Genomic DNA, 15,989 nt, shown 5'->3' with positions numbered 1-15,989 from the left:
GGCTGCTCCCCCTTCAAGGGGAGGTAATCAATGAGCTAGCCACTGATTTCATGTCAGAGACAGTCCCTATTCCCATTACTAGGGAACCCATTTGGACACTGAACTGCCATGGGCTACATCTGTGCAGGGATTCTAGGTTATCTCCATGCATAGTCTTGGTTGGAGTATCAGTCTCAAAAAAAGACCCCTGGGCCCAGATTTCTTGGATCTGTTGCTCTCCTGTGGAGCTCCTGTCCCCTCCAGGTCTTTCTATCTCCCACATCTTCCTTAAGATTCCTTGCACTCTTCCCAAAGTTTGGCTATGAGTCTCAGCATCTGTTTTGATACCTTGCTGGGTAGAGTCTTTCAGAGGTTCTCTGTGGTAGGAATCTGTCCTGTTGCCTGTTTTCTCCCTCTTCTGATGTCTGTCTCATTTGTCTTTCTGAGTGAGGATTGATCATCATATGCAGGGTCCTCCTTCTTGCTTAGCTTCTTTAGGTATACAGGTTTTAGTATGTTTATCCTACTCCACAATAGAACAGAATAAGAAAATTTGAACACAGGGAACTTCCCAGAGACTCGTACTCCAAGGACTATTCATGGAGATAACCTAGAACCCCGACAATGCAGCCACTTCTGATGAGAACTGATAGACTAAGATCAGAAAGAAGGAGAGGAGGGCCCCCCCCATCAGTGGACTTGGGGAGGGGCATGCATGCAGAAAGGGAGGGAGGATGGGACCGGGAGGGCAGGAGGGAGGTGCTTATGGGGGATAAAAAAAATGAATAAAGTGTAATTAATAAAAGTTAAAAAAAGTCTCCCTTCCAAGAAAACAATAATAATAATACCAGGGTCAGACTATTTCAGCACAGAATTCTACCAGACCTTCAAAGCAGAGTTAGCTCCAATTCTCTTCAAACTCTTCCACAAAATAGAAACAGAAGAAACATTACCAAACTCATTCTATGAAGCCACATTCAGCTTGATACCTAAACCACAAAAAGACCCATCCATAAAGAAAACTTCAGAACTATCTCTCTTATGAACATTGATGCAAAAATACTCAATAAAATACTTGCAAACTCAATCCAAAAATACATAAAACATCATCCACCATGACCAAGTAGGCTTCATCCCAGGCATGCAGAGGTGTTTCAATATACAGAAATCCATCAGTGTAATCCACCATCTAAACAAACTGAAGGAGAAAAACCACATGATCATCTCCTTACGTGCCAAAAAAGCCTTTGACAAAATCCAATGCCCATTCATGATTAAAGTCTTGCAGAGACCAGGATTACAAGGCACATCCCTAAACATAGTAAAGTAAGCCTATAGCCAACATCAAACTAAATGGAGAGAAACTTAAATCAATCCGACTGAAATCAGGTCAAGGCAAGGCCTCTTAAATCTCAACCTCTCCATATCTCTTCAACATAGTACTTGAAGTCCTAGCTAGAGCAACAAGAGATCAAGGGGATACAAATCAGAAAGGAAGAGGTCAAAGTATAACTATTTGCAGATGATATGATAGTATCATCTGAGTGACCCCAAAAATTCAACCAGAGAACTCCTTCAGTTGGTTACAAAATTAACTCTTTATTTGATTAGTTGGACTAAGGGTTTGTCTATTTTGTTTTATCTTCTCAAAGAACAAGCTCTCAGATTTGTTGATTCTCTGTATTATTTTCTTTGTTTTATTTTGATGGTTTCTCTCCTGATTTTTATTATTTTCTGCCATTAATTGGGTTTGGATGTGGTTTGTTCTTGCTTTTCCAACTTTTTAAGTTGTATCATTAAGCCGTTTTTTTGTGTTCTTTTATAATTTTAATGTAGGCACTTAGTGCTATAAATTCCCCTTGTAGGATTGCTTTCACTGTGTCCCAGAGGTTGTGTGTGTGTTTCTATGCAGCTTCGGAATTTTTCATAAATTCTTTCTTGATTTCTTCTTTGACTGTTGAGTTGCTTAATCTCCACAAGTGTGTGCGTCTATTGGGTGTTTTGTTGCTGTCAACTTCAAGAGTTATGGCGCTGCGCTCAGACAGGCCACAAGGAGCGCTTTCAATCTCTTTGGATTTGTAAACTTTGTTTTGTATCCCAGGATGTGGATTATTTAATGTAATAATATTTTCTCTATTTTTTAAATTCAAAGTGGGAAAGGATGGACGCTAGTGCATTTTCAGGGACATGGCAGGCAGCTGCTTAGAAAAAGAAAGCATGCGGCTGCAGACTTTCTGCAGGTCTGCTGTGAGGGGGTCAGAGGTCCCACCCGACTCTGCCAGGCCTGTGCAGCCAGATCTTCTAAGCAGCAGATTCGCTGATGGAGAGGTGGTGTTGACAGAGAGCTGTAGCCTTCATTCTCAGGTTTAAATCTCATTTCTCATTTATTTTCCACATCATTAAGGATACTTTGCCAGACTGATTATAGGGAATGTGGGTTCACATCTACTGCAAATTGTTGACTTCTCTGGATTCTGATGCAATTAACAACTAAAATGGTAAGAAAATTGAGTGAGACAGCACAGAGAAAAACCTATGAATCAGCTGATGCTCAATTCTGAATTTTAAACTGCAATTAGAAAAGTGAAGCCTACAAATGAGGTGTCAGACCTGGATTCTTTATGTTTTGTGTTAATTATCTTGGTACTCTGTATATAAAGAATGGTGCAGAGATTTGATTATCTGCATATCTGTATCTTACAACCACGCTTAAAACTAAAGAGGAACTCTTCTACGGGCAAATAAGCACAGGGAAGAAAGGCCCTACGGAATTTTTTTTGTATCACTTTTTTTTTCAAATATATTTTAATATCAGTATTAAAAACAATAGTCTCTACTATAACATATAAGTTTTGGATCAAATCAAACTTAACATCTAAGACTCCCTAGGATTATTAAGGGGCTATGAACTTAGTAGTATTTCCATTACTAGTCTTAATGACCAAAGCATAAAACTGGTGTTAAAACTAACTATCAATGTAGTCCTCTTCATTTTAGTAATTGAATTTTCCAGGTGAAACAGTGTATCAACCATAGTCTACTTTGATTCAAATAAAGCCTTCATTTTCCTAGCCAGGACCATTTACCCCACTTTGAGTTAAGACAAATTAAACACACATTCTATTCATTAGAATAATTAAAATTATTTTTGACTAGGTAGCTCTTAGACTTCAGACTATTTCATTTCTTTTACCCTAATAATTCCTGGAGACATCTAAGATTCTATATAATCTTACTTTTCTTCTGTAATGCATACGCCATGTAATGGATGCCTATTTAGGTGGCCTCCTCAGGACTCCAGGTGTCTGCACCTGTGTAATCTTCCAGCTGAGCTCTTTCATTTTGATGGATAGACTTGCCGTATCAATGACATGAATGTAATTATAAAAATGTCCCTACCCCTTAAGAGCTCCATCTGTAACATGTCATCAGGATTCCCAGAAGCTCCCTATCCACTCAGTCTTATCACTTTTCATCAGTTTTCAGTACCACGATCCATTGAAATAAAATTCATTCTGTTCAAATCAATAAAATATCATACAGTTCTCATTTCATTTTAAAATAACACCCTGTATGTAGTTTTAAGTGGTATTGTTTTGGTTTCTTATTTTTATTTAAAAATGTACTTTGAGGTTCAATTTTATTCTATTTACATGTCTCGGTAGAAAACAAAAAGAAGAGTCAAATGAGGTAATTAAAAGAGTTTTAATAAACTGTGTCCAAAAGTACAAGCAGAGGTGAGGAAAACGAGATAGTATGGAAAAACATTCCTCAGACAATTGTGGTAGGGAGTCATGACTCACCGGGGCACAGGGAACAAGGGGTGGGAGTAGTTCTTAGAATCCAGAGAGAGAGAATCCACAAGTAGGAGAAGAATGGCTAACAGAAGCAAGTGATGTAGGGAGGGAGACAATGACTAAATACCCTGAATTCATTTTCTTTGTTCCCCAACAACTCCCAGTGGAAGTCCCCAGTGACCATACCCAACCAGAAGTCGGGGACAAGTACGCCTTGCATGCAGCTTATGAACGTCAGGCTTTATGGCACAAAGCAGGGACACAATGGTAGCATGTGCCTCTGTGGTAAAAAGAAACTACAAGCTTCTGAGTACATAACTCTAAAATATTTTGTGAAATGATTTACTTTGAACAAACATGAAAGTCGCCTTAGTGGACTCTGAGGACACAAAGTTGAATAAGCAAGGCTGGGCATGAGTGAGCAAGGTGCTGGGGTGTGCAGCCCAAGCTTGGAGGTGACTGCCTTGAACCTCACACCTTCCATCTGCATCTAGTGTCAGTTTCCTTCCTTCAAGCACTTTTCAGTATAGTCAGAGAAACACACATAAGGAGCTACACACAAAAGGTTTTGGGATGAGGTTTATACTAAAATATAAGAAGCATCATAAAGGCTCAGATGTCTGAATTTTACATTTCAATTGCAGAATTGGGTCTGATTCCTCTAAAGATGGGTCATTTAAGTTGGCTACTGAAGGACCTGCAAGATTTTGAAAGGTTGGTTTGTTGAACAACTATTTTCTGAGCTCCAATTATTTAGTCAACTGATGTTTTAGATGCTTGGGGAAGAGGAAAGACCAAGACAATAGTAAAATGGAAACAAGGAGATATAAAGAAAGAAGAGGAACCCAGTATAGAGAGAATTCTCTCCTGGTGTCTTTCTTTTCTGTGTGTTTGTAGAAGAGGCACTAACTGCTTTCTCAGAACTGTCTTTTTAGGATTATCTTGATATTAAATGGCTTGGAAATATGTAGTAGGTATTTCTAGAGCTTGGGGTAGGTAGGTCTGCTGATTGTCTGGTACAAAAGGTTTGGGTTCCTCATGCTCACACTTCCATTGGCTATAACACAGCCCAGTGTGTGCTGGGCCTCTCCATATTACTTCTGACCGACAAGAGGAGAAGCCACAGAGAGGGGAAGCTCTGCTGGTTACTGTGTTGAGTACTGACAAACTTGATTCTTAACTGGAGTCATAGGTTCTGAATACATGTATGAAATTATGACAAGTTGCTTAGTTATAATAGACTTTCCAATAGTTCTTGTCAGGTTTTGGTGAGAGGAGAAGGTGATGGAAACATGTATTTCTGGAAGAGAAAAGCTGAAGTCACATGGGCCAGGGTCAGAAACACAAAATCATTCTCTACACTTCAGTGGTAATGCTTTTACTCACCCAGGCATCACCCATGTTTTTAGACTTTATGGTTGCTATGACCAAATACCTAAGTGAATTCAATGGAAGATAAGAAAGATTACTGAGGTTCATGTTTCTGAGTTTTCAGCCCTTGGCTCTACTGCTTATGTGCATAAGGGCAAGCGCTAATTACTATTTTTTTTCAAGACCAGTTTTTCTGTGTAGTCTTGGCTATCCTGGACTCACTTTGTAGACTAGGTTGGCCTTGAACTCACAGAGATCCATCTGTTTCTGCCTCCCCAAGTGCTAGGATCACAGGCATGCACCACCATGTCCAGCTGCACTAATTATATTTTTGATTAGCTGATTTGAGTATAGTTTACATATAGTAAAAACGATGTAAAGCCCATGTATTTTGATGAATTTAAGAAAACATATTTTATGTAACCTCTCACCGCACTCAAGATTTAGAACTCTTTCCATAGCTCTAAAAGTCCCTCTGGCAACCTGTGCCTACACTGAGCCTTTCTGTTTTCTTACGACTGGCCCTGAGGTGATCACTGCTCTGTTTTCTGTTCCTGTAACTTTATTCTAGAATTTTGTAAGTGAGGTTGTCAGTGTGTGCTTCTGTATGCCTAGCTTTGATGAAACTGCAGAGTGTTTTTGAGATCCTCCTATACTGCAGACTACAGCAATCTTTTGCTTGCTGAGAAGAACTTTATAGTAAGGCTATGCTATAATTTGATTTCACCTGTGTTGGCCTTTAATATTTTTAGAAATTTTGAGATCATGGATAAAACTGCTGTTGCTGTTTGTGGTTTTCTGTGGACATACATGTTCTTTTTTCTCAGGGAAGTGCTTCAGGTCTGCAAGCCCCGTTCCTCTATCTCTATCGATAACTGCCAAACTTCTCCGAAGTGGTTGAACCTCTCCATCAGCAATGGTGAGTTCCATGTTCCTCTGCATTCTGGGCCACGTTGGAAGTAGTCATCCTGGATCTCACTGTGGTCTTTACAGGCCTTTCTCCAGTAACTAATGGCACCAAGCACCTTTATTCTACTCAAACTTTCACCTACTAAGTGTTCTAAGCTTTCAGTATTGACTTCCAAGAGTTCTTCAGATAAACTGGACATAAATCCTTTGTCAACTATCTACATTGTGAATACTTTACCCTGATGCAACAAACCATTTAAAAAACGATTTAATCTAATAAGTGCTATGCTTTGTTTAGCTTAGGATTATACTGTTCTGTCAATTCATGTAGCTTTCCTTTGAATACCTTAGAAGTATAGAAAGTTTGCATGCATTCATTTCGATTGCTCACTTAGTAAACAGGTATTTAATAATGTCCATTTACCAAAAGATTTCAGTCAATTATATATCTTTGGTTTAGAATGTTTGTCATGTGTCCTACGGTTTTATACATGTACATTGAGGGGGTACAGTCTAGTTAGTCACCATGGAGTTAATCACACTATTTCCACATGGTGAGGTCATCTGTTTCCCTTTTATTGATTTATCAGAGAAGGGAATATGATTAAGGTAGTATGAATTTTCTACACTCCTTTAGTGGGTGTGGCCATATAATCATGACAAAAAGATAGTAAGTTTTCAGATTCTTCTGGAAAGAAAAAGAAATATATGTGTGATGGTTAGAGTACTTAGGTTTAATACAGATACCAGCTGTCCTCTTAAAGATATACTGTTACATTTTTATGGATATTTTTACTCTTCTATTTAACTTTTATTTCTCTCCTCTTAACTCTGTATTTGTCAGTGTTCTCCAGAGAATGAGACCCTACTGAAGGCAATTGGAGATTTTACACACATACAAACACACGAGGGAATGAGGGATCGGGACACGGCTGGGATACAGAGTTAATAAAATGTAACTGATAAAAAAAATAAAAAAATTATAATAAAATTAAAAAAAATTAAAAAAAAGCATATTCAATTAACAAAAAAAACAAACACACGAGAGAGAGAGAGAGAGAGAGAGAGAGAGAGAGAGAGAGAGAGAGAGGAAAAGAAGAAGATACGGATGTGACAGCATGAGCTCACACGATTATGGCTCTAGAGAGGTCTCACATTCTGCCATCTGCGAGCTGTAGGCCAGCAAAGTTGTGATGTAGACCCAGCTCAAGCCCAGCAATATTATATTTGAGACAGGACAAGACAGAGAGTTTACCTTTCCCCTACAGTTTTGTTCTGCTTGGGCTCTCAATACTGAACCATATTTAATCCTATTGGTGATGATAATCTTCTATATTTTATCAGTTCAAATGTTAGTATCTTTCAGGACCATCCTACAGATATACCAAAAATGATGTTTTAGCAGGTATGTGGACACCTGTAACTCAGTCAATTTGACTCAGTATATTCTTACTTTTCTTTCTTTTTAAAATTTCCTCCATAATTCATATTTTCCATTCTCCAGAATGCAGCTTTCTATTTCTTTAAGGGTTTATTATAGTAAACAGGTGAAATAAGTCCTGAGGTGACTTGAAGGACAAGGCATCACAGTGTGCCTTCTTTCGATGTAGTCTTAAAGCTCCATCCTCAGCTTTTTCACACCTCTCCTCAGACACCTAACTTCACTTGCTTAACAGACCACTTTCCATGGTTCTGATTTTCCTGTTCCTCCTCCACATTTGTTTGGATTGAAATTCTGCTGCTTGTCATGCAAGAATGATTTATTTTTGAAAATCATTTTCTCTTGATGGATGCTTTTTTTTTTCAGGCAAGTTCTAGCTTGTGTTCTGAACATTCTCTTCAGTTAGTCTCAGGACTCCAACCATCATCCCCAGGGCCTCAGGCACTTACTCATTCGTGCTAGCTCTGGACTCCCTTATAATTAAATGCCAGAAATGCTGTGTTCCTTGGGTTGATTAGTATCAGGGATTGACAAATCACTGCTGGTAAGCTAAATCTGGCCCGAGCTTAACTTTGTATGGTCTTTGAGCGAAGACCATATTTCATATTATTTTTTAGATGTTATATAACCAATAAAACAGCCAAAAGATGACTATATGTTAGAGGCTTTACATGGTGCATTAAACCTAAACGATTTAGTATCCTAAAGAGTAAGTCTACACTAAAAAAGTTAAATTTCTGTGTGGCACAACACATGTACAACAGTAATTTGTACCTTTCCACTTAGAGACTCTTGGCTGTAGTCTCACTAGCAGGTTTAACTATGTAGGCCATACAGACTACACTGCAGAGAAATCCCAAGGACAATTGTCAAAAGCCTGCAGCCATTTTCCAAAACAGTATAAAAAGGCTCAGTGAAGGACTGCTCATGACTGAGTGAGATGTATTAGACAAAGAGTGATGCAAGGAGTCTGAGTCCCAAACTGAAAATGACAAGGACAACACTCCGAATTACCCGAGAACCGAGCTGCTTCTCACTTGTCCTCTGGAGCAACATTTAGGAGACTATCACCGAGGGCTTATTTGTCTGATGACAGGCAATAATTCACTCAAGAGAACTGAGAGGAAGTAAGTGAGCTCGGAATAACCCTTTCACTCATTCATACATCCATTATTTATATTGCTCATTATGAATAATGAGAAGGTTCCTAGCTTTGGTTGCTAGACTTCCACACTGTAACACTGCAATCCATCTGAACAACCGTCTTAGAGAAACACTATTCGCTGAGTGACTTCCCCAGCTTTTCGTGACAGTTTCACAGTGAAAAGACCTGGTCTATGTTATACCTGTAGTCTACTCTTTAATTCACAAACTATTTCTCATAGTTCGGGGATTAAATACAGGGTATTTAATCAGGCGAGTACTCTTATCGATTGATCTATACTCCTCCCTGACAAACCTCTGACCTTATGACACATATTTTCTCATATGCTTTTGCCCAGGTAGGTCTCCACTGAGACCTCCCTAATTCTGTGTGCTGAAATTCGTTTTGTCCTCCAAATACTGCTTTCACCAGGAATTCTTCCCTGCTCTCCTAACTTGGAATTCCTTCCTCTGGGTCTCAGGATCCCAATGTCTGGAGCAGGACATTTGCAAGCCAGTTTCTTGGTCTATGACTCTTTGAGATTAAATGTATCCTAAAGACTTTATAGAACTTATGTTTTCAAGTCTAGTGACATATTTCCCCAGAAGGACAACCTTATAGGCTGGACAAATGGAAAGAGCCAGCACCTACGTGATATCACAGCTTCCCTAACAGCTAAATATCCAGGGCCCCTGCACATGACTGATTCTGAATTTTGCCAGAATGCAGATAATCAGCGATTTACTGAGTGGCACAGTCAACTGTTTAAATTTAAATGCTAATTTGGTATTTTAAGAGTATATTTAAGCATTCTTCAAATAACTATAATAAAATGACCGTATAGTTTTTAAAAATTATTCCCATTATAAATAGTTTCAATTCTATTTATTTGTTTCATCATGTGTGTTCATGTATGTTCATGTGTGTTCAGCTGTTCATGTGTCTGTGGGCATGAGGACCGCCTTGGTGTTGCTCCTCACATGTCATTTATCTTTGTTTGTTGTTGTTCTCTTGGAGATGGAATTTCTTCTGGCCTTGAAACTTGGCAAGCTTCAGGGATCAGACTGTCAAGTTTTCTGTCTCTGGGGTTGCACACATGCACCACAATGTCTAGCAGAAGCAGCCCCTCCTCCTTCTCTTCTTCCTCATCCTTGTTTGATTTTTTTATGCATATATGAATGTTTTGCCTGTCTGTATATATGAGTCACTTGATCACTTGCATGCCTGGGGCCTACAGAGGTCAGAAGAAGGTAACAGATGCCATGGAACTGGAGTTACAGATGTTTGTGAACTACCACATGGGAGCTGGAAATCAAACCTGGGTCATTTCCAGGCTCCAGACCCAGTGCATAGCTTCTTTTATATGAATTCTTGAAATCAAACTCAGGTCTCCATTCTTGTGCTTTACTGACAGCTGTCACCCTGGCATTTTAAAAACAGATTGTTGCTAAAAAATGGTGCATTTTGAAGGTTGAATATGACTTTTCAAGTCAATGTTACACTGAAAGAGTAACATAGGACATATGTTTAGAAGCCAGTTATATCAAGGTATTTTATTTCTAAATAAGGATCTAAAGCATATTGAGGCAACTTGACAAATCGCTTGGCAATTCTCATCTTTTAGTCATCTAAGTTATAAATGTTCACTTAAATGTGAAATAACAAATATTCTCAGCCTTTCAGAATCTTTAAATTCATTTTATAATAATATGCATAACTTGGAAGATACTGAGTTAAATCTTTTTGACAGACAGGATGCGTTTAACAGCACATTCCAAAGGGAAGCAGGAGTGAATAATGTGGGGAGTCATCAAGGAGCATGAACACAGAGCAGAAGAGCAACACAGCAAAATTCAAGGGCCCTGCTTTACTCTTCCAGAGCGGCAGGGATTTATGATCAGGCAGAGCTCTGGTTGTTGTGCATAGTTCTAGCTTCTTCAGATACTTGGGGGCAGGCTTGAGAGAGATGCCTTCTTGGAGTCCTGTGGATGAAGCAGGGCAGAGGGAACCTAAACCTCTTCTTATGTGCCCAGAGGCACATCGTTACTGAACTAAACAGAGCTGCTCCGGCTGGGTAGCAGCACTCAAAGATGATATACTCTGTTGGGGTCTGTCTCCATAGTGTCACAACAGGCATGACCTGTCCACATAGCTTTGGTTCAGAAGGAAGCAGATAAACAAGTAGGAGTTCTTCAGCTCTTGGTTGTAAGTACTCTGTATAAGAAAGCCCAACTTGTTTTTCATATTTTGTGCCAGGTGTGCATGGTAACTGAAATAATATTTATGTGGGTAGGCTGGGAATTGCAGTGGAAGGCTCGAGATGAATAGGGCAATGGAAACAGAGACAATTTTCTTAGATAAACTTTGAGGTACAATAAGTAAAATCCTACACGAAGCAGTGGGATCCTGAGTTCTGGGGCACCTAGCATTGTACTCACTGTGTTGACAGACGTGTCCTCCCGCACATGCCACTCTTATTGTTGTTTGGTGCCTTGCAAGGCCTCTGCTGGGAAGCAGTCACAGGGCATTAATTCATCCCAGCAGAGAACTTGTAAGAAGTTGCCCAAATCTTTATTCTGCTTTCGAACAAATGAAAGCGAGAGTGTGGTGTTTGACTCACAAACTGCATAGACTATTTGCTTCTGCAGTTAGTGTTGATTGAGGAAGTGTGCTTAAACATTGCTATAGCAACAATCTCTGTTCAGTAGGAGAAAGCCATGCATTATGCACGCAAAGAAAGAAATGAGAAAAGAGTAGTTCAGATGACACTTTCCCATGTCCTGCAGATGGATATGCCCTGACTGCTGAAGATTGCTTTTACATAGGACAGTGTTTGGGAAATAAGGCTGCTGGCAGTTCAGCACTTGCTATAGAAGATATCACCAGTCCAAACAAAGATCACCATTTCCTTGATTAAGATTTGCCCCAAAGATGAAGAATAGTCATGCTTGTAGTCAGTCTGCTGAAAAATGGAAAAAAGAAATATTCCCTTTTAAAAAGATTTCTTTTCTCTCTCTCTCTCTCTCTCTGTGTGTGTGTGTGTGTGCGCGCGCCACACATGCGCAAGAGCTTTTGGAGGCCAGAGGAGGTGTGAGATCTCCTGGAGCTGGAGTTCCAGGTGGTTGTGAGTTGGCTGATAGGCGTGCTGGGAACTGAACTCTGAGGTCTACTGCAAGATCAGCAAGTGCTCAAGACCTGTGAGCCATCTCTTCAGCACTGAAAGTAGATACCACACTACCCAGTAGCTGAAAACGGATTCACAGGGCACACTACAAAGACATGGCCATGGGTGTTTGTGGGGACAGAAGGCTGTAAAGGCAAATGAAAATGCAGTGAACATAGCACTGATAGGATTATCTAGAATGAGCTGAAGAAGGCTCAGACTGGACATCCCAGGAAGCAGGAGTCAGCTGCTGATGGCTGACTCCAGCTGTCCAGGGAACCTAGTGTGGGCATTAATGTAACTAGTTATATGACTGTTGGAAAGATGCAACTTCTATTTGAGTTTGATATAAACATGTGAGTTTTGCCGAGCCTTCACCTGGTCTTGTCTGTATGTCTGATCATAGACCTGTGAGCCTATGTGCTGGTTTGCATATGTGCCTGTGCCCACCTTGTGCTAGCCATATGTGCCAGCTGGTGTCTGGTTATTATTCTTATGCTAATGAATATAGTATTGCACATCTACTTGTGGCTCCTTTGCATTCTCTTTAACTTCCATCCTCGTAGGATCCCCTTTCCTGGTTTTGGCATATTAAACAGGATATGCCTTTTTGGGTAAATGGATCATCTTTCCTAGTAGCTGAGGGAGTTATGCAAGATATGTGGCCTAAACACAGCATGTGGTATCCTGTGGCAGCTATTCTTGCCTTCTGGGTCCCAATGGAAAGCAGGGACAAAGTAGACAGAATACTTGCATCATTGAAAGAGCCTTGCTGGGTCCTGGAAGATGGCCTGCCAAGAAGGGAGCACATAACAGCGAGGAAAGGTGGGTAGGCTGTTCCTGGATGCTGATGAAGAAACTCTGTGGTGGGAAGCCTCATCATCTATTGGCTGTGGAATAGAGAATAGAAGCCAGATTTGTACTTTGGACCATAAGCTTCATGAGGGCCCCTCTATCAGAGGTGAGGCAGAATATGAGGAAGTCCATTACTACTGTTGCATGCTTCACTAGGAATGTGACAGAGGGGGAAGAGAGACACAGATAGAGAAACAGAGAGACATGGAGAAAGACAGAGACAGAGAGACAAAGAGACAAAGGGGAAAGGGAGAGAAAGAGAATAATACAGACAGAGGCAGAGAGTCAAAGAGACAAAGGATGAGAGGAGCATAGAGGGATAAAGGGACATACACACACCACACAGAATGAGAAACAGAGACAGAGAAAGAGAGCCAGAACAGGAATTGAATTTGATGGTCAGGCCTATGGATAGAAAACCAGCCATACGATGTGTGTTCTACACTTCTTTCACCATGACAGAGTGACAAGAGCTGGGAAAAGAGTAGAGTCCTGAGGAGCTAGTCCCCACCTACTTACTACCTCTTGGAAGAGAGGGTGGATAGTGTCTCGTCAATGGCAGAGGAGATAGAGAAATTAGCATCTATTACCACCTGCCTCCTCTTAGGCACTAGCTGTAGGTCCTAAAACCACCAAATTAGGGAAAACACTTGTTAATGATCTGAATGACAGCTGGAGAGCATCTGCTGTAGGCCAATGCAGGTGAATTGCCAAAGACTGTGAGTAAGTGGACTTATTCCATGGAATACAAATATACATAGTCCTAGAGCTGGGAATGTGCCAGGCCTTGTCTGATGCTAACTCCCATGGGGCAAATCAGAACATTTTACTACCAGAAATGAGGGACATGATCTTACCCACTGCTCTGGGAATGTATTTAGGACTCTGACTGCAGTATGGGTCCTATGTGGGCCATCGTAAACAGATTGTGACTATAGAAATACAGTCCCATGTGATACACAAGACAAGAAACGGGGGGCAGGTAGAAATCTGAGCTGCCCAGATTCCCTACAAGGGAAAGGGAAGGTAGACTAGATCACACACAAGTTCAAACAAAAACTAGGGGCACAGGCCATCTCTCTACCTAAAAGTGGTAGATTGTGCACTAGCTGGAGTTGATGAGGAAAAGACAGAGTGCCAGTCAAATGAAGTACTTTATGCCCCATGGAACCAGGTGAAACTTCCTCAATTGTACCAGCAATTCTCTAATAAACAGTAAATCAGACCCAGCAATACATGCCAGATGCATCTAAGAGATTCTCTGATGCCTACAATAGCTAAAACTTCGCCATTTTGGGTGAGGGTGGGTGTGGTTCTGTGCTTTGCTTCCTCCCTCGGGCCATTCAGGCACTGCTGCACATCAGGCTGGGAAGGATGAAGTGGAGCCAGATGAAGGATGGAGGATGAAGGATGAAGTGGTGAGGTCTGCAGGATCCCAGGCCAGCTGTGGCAGGGAGAAGGCCTTCTCTGAAGACTAGTGTTATAGCAATCTTAGCTCTTCCTGTGAAAACAGTGGCTTTTAGATGATATTCAGTGAAACAGCTGTGTGTGTCTTTATTTGGGGTTAACAATTGATGTATGAACCTTGGGGAGTGGGAGAGATTTCCAGGGTGTTTATCATTGGTTAGGAGCTTAAGGCACTATGGTGCCTCATTTGCAGGGAGAGACATTTCTGGTGCTAGGCTCATGACTACCTCAAGAACCATGGAGGTGGTGACCCTAAGTCATGCAGGGCATGCAGGGACAGCACAGGGAGGGAGCAATCCCTTCTCCTGCTGCTCTCAAGACTGAGATTTTCAGGATTTGGCAAGTCTCAACCTTGCTCTAGCTTAATGCTGGTTTCCTCGGTGGCACAGTCCATGTGCCTCACAGATGGGACGGAGGTGGCTGGCTGACTGAGACCCCAGAAGAGTAGAGGACTCCTGTTGAACTGACGCTTTGTTACACCACACCAATATACAGAGTGTGCTTGCTCTCGTGGATACGGACACTGACTGCCTGTGTGAACCCAGACTGGTTTCCTGGACCATGTACCTAGATGGCTATGATGGCCACATATTCAAGGTCAAACCAGTTACTCTGCTGCTAGGGATTGGCCATTTGCCCCGTGGTCATATGTAGTGGATGTTTCCACAGTAGCTAAATATATTCTAGGGATGGACATCTTAAAAGAGCTAGTAATAGTTCAAATACCCACTGGTGAGGGAAAAGGAACAAGTAATAGTGTTTTAGGGTTTCTTTTGCTGTGGAGATACTATGACCACAGAAACTCTTACAGAGGACAATATTTTACCGGGGCTGGCTTGCAGTTTCAGAGTTTAGTACATTATCTTCATGTCAGGAAACATGGCAGTGTGCAAACAGACAGTACTGGGGAAGGATCAGAGAGTTCTACACCAATGTTGTTTACTAAAGCCTCAACGCATCGTCTTATTTTATATTTACCTCAACCTATACACAATACATATAACTGTAGGTATTGTGCCAACAGTGTTCCTCATAAAAACCATGAATTAATAAACTTCTAGTACAGGCACAAGAAACCTCCTTTCAAATGGTTGTCAGAGTGGTTCAAGGAATTTCCCCCAAAATATAGATTATCAGTGAAGCCTTTGGTTGCCTTCCAAGGCTTAAGGGTGGGCAATTATTGCTGAAGACACCATACATTTAGGATATAAGACTCAGATGGTTGGAGCAGGATCTGACCCGAAAGCCTCTTCCCTGTGGTTGAGTTTCCATAGTTCCAAACTGCTAACAAAGAGAAGAAATTACAAAACCACTCAGTACTACCCACCAGCAATATCTATGAAGCATGACAATGACCAGCATGGCAAGAAATGCAGAACAGTACAAGAAATGGCACTCACATGCTGGTGGCAATAAATAGCTGCCTAATTGGAGTTAAGTCCTACTCAACAGGAGGGAAATTATGCTTGCTGCTCTAAACTATCTAGCTTCCTGGGGCTAATGCAGTCATGAATATTAGAAAAGAATCTACTACCACCACTTTGCTAGACCAGCATAATTCCTTATTACATTCTAAATTTTATCCTTACACCACCCCTCATTAAAGATGCCTCTCTTCACAACAAATGGAGAATCACAGAAATCCACAACTAGACACAATGCAGAAATCAACAGACTGTGACGAAGCTGGCCCCAACTGCTCTATGTCATTGCTCCTGCATCTATGGCTCAGGAAATATGATGGAAGAGAGGCCAGAAAGCTTGTGAGAGCCGGTACCAGGAAGTCTGCTGTGAAACCGTCTCTTCTGGAAATGGCTGCGTAAACACCACCACAACAATGGAGCTATCTACGGACACGTTAAG

The sequence above is a fragment of the Meriones unguiculatus genome, chromosome 20 (genome assembly GCF_030254825.1).
Source record: "Meriones unguiculatus strain TT.TT164.6M chromosome 20, Bangor_MerUng_6.1, whole genome shotgun sequence".
NCBI lineage: Eukaryota > Metazoa > Chordata > Mammalia > Rodentia > Muridae > Meriones > Meriones unguiculatus.
Note: the sequence above shows the minus strand (reverse complement) of the source record.